Source organism: Nestor notabilis, unplaced genomic scaffold, assembly GCF_000696875.1.
Source record: "Nestor notabilis isolate BGI_N333 unplaced genomic scaffold, ASM69687v1 scaffold31310, whole genome shotgun sequence".
In the NCBI taxonomy this organism is placed as follows: Eukaryota; Metazoa; Chordata; class Aves; order Psittaciformes; family Psittacidae; genus Nestor; species Nestor notabilis.
Genome location: NW_009913164.1, coordinates 12,870 through 14,408, shown reverse-complemented (window position 1 = coordinate 14,408; position 1,539 = coordinate 12,870). Strand labels below are relative to the sequence as shown.

At 36.6% G+C, this 1,539-nt stretch overlaps 1 protein-coding gene across 1 annotated transcript in view; it reads left to right on the top strand.

Moving 5' to 3' along the window:
• LOC104412316 (chromosome unknown open reading frame, human C4orf29) overlaps window positions 1-1,539 on the top strand; it is a 14,673-nt gene that overhangs the window by 6,944 nt on the left and 6,190 nt on the right. The gene's annotated exons all lie outside the window — the stretch shown is intronic.

The following is a 1,539-nucleotide window of genomic DNA, read 5'->3' as shown; positions in this document are numbered from 1 at the left end:
CAGGATATGTGTCTGAGACAAAGCTGTGGTATTAGTCTACCAACCAATATTTCTGAAAGTCCAAATATGAGTTGATGTTTTAATCCTTTTTAATCCTAACTTGGATGTTTAACATGAGTAAGAGATGCATAGAAGTTGATTTATTTTTAAACCTTCCATTTCTGTTAGGACTTGACGTGGAGCACTGTCCCACACTACAGCATTTTAGATTTTCTAGATTTTATTTGGACTGCCTGAATCCAAAAGCTTAAAAAATACTTTAAACGAGAAAAAAAAAAAAAGTGTTCAATTTAAAAATGGTTTCTTTTTCAAAGCAGTTTAAGATTTATATCTGTTTTGGCATAAGAACCACTTCTTTAAAGAAAAAAGTTGGACATTAACCAACTAAGATAATTGTTGTAAAATTGCTTTTTTGATAGGAAAACTGCTTAAAGATGTATTTATTATTGCAGTTAGAAGTGTAAGATTATAGGAAAGTGACAGGAAAGAATGTGTTTTGGAATGCATCCTTTGGTGTTTTTTTTCCAGTTACTGAGGATCTGATGCAGAAGAATAAACTAAATATTTTGGTGAGGATATTTCTGACTCAGTTCTCAGTTGTCCAGCCTGAGGGCTTGGTATATGCATGATGTAGAGGAGGATTCCTTGACAGGGGAGTGCTCGGTCTAATACCCCAACCAACAGTTGTTAATCTTTGATACCAGGTTACAAAGCAGCAGTTGTAGGTTTAGTTAACATGCTGGTGGCAGTGTTTAATAAATACAGCAGCTGGAAGGGGCTGAAGAATCTCATAACAAAGCTGTAGGGAAGAATTACATTAGCTTATAAATACTGGTCTGCAGCAGCGCGGTTCCTTTCTGTGACTTGCACAGTAAGCTTTGTCCTTGTGCTTCAGAGTGTCTCAAATGTGATTGTGTGCTGGCAGAAGCAGCCAGGAGACTTTCGTAACCTGACTGTGTGATACTGAAAATACACAGCTCCCCTCCCCAAATTAGAGGTGTGTTAATTGCTCTGTAGAACACTTTTATCAGGTTTTTCCCCACTTTTTAGAGTGCCTCTGATGGTTCAGCTGAACGGCTTTCTACTTTGTTTGTTTCTTCTGTGTTTTAATGCTTTGCAGTACCCTACATGAATTTCTCAGTACCGTGACAAACTTCCCACTTTACAATTTCAGTCTTACAGTGACACTGATGAGTGCTTCCAAAGCTGACTTACTGATTGGTCTTCAAATGTTGTGTGCAATTTTTCAATGATGTAAAACAGGTAAATAAGAGAAAAAAAAAAAAAGAAAAAGGGGAAAAAAATTGTTTCTGCAAATGAGATGTGTGAGTGTAGTCTAGGACTGTATTGCTTTGATTCCACTTCGAACAGATCTGTTATAGCTTTACAGAACAGAAGATTACTACTAATGAGATTCTAATGTTAGTAATAGCTGTTTCTAGAAGACCAGGCTATCAGTGATATTATGTTAGAAGCTTAGCAGGTGTCTGTTTCTAGTCCTCACTTAAATGAAAATGTACAAGTGCCAGAGAATCTGGA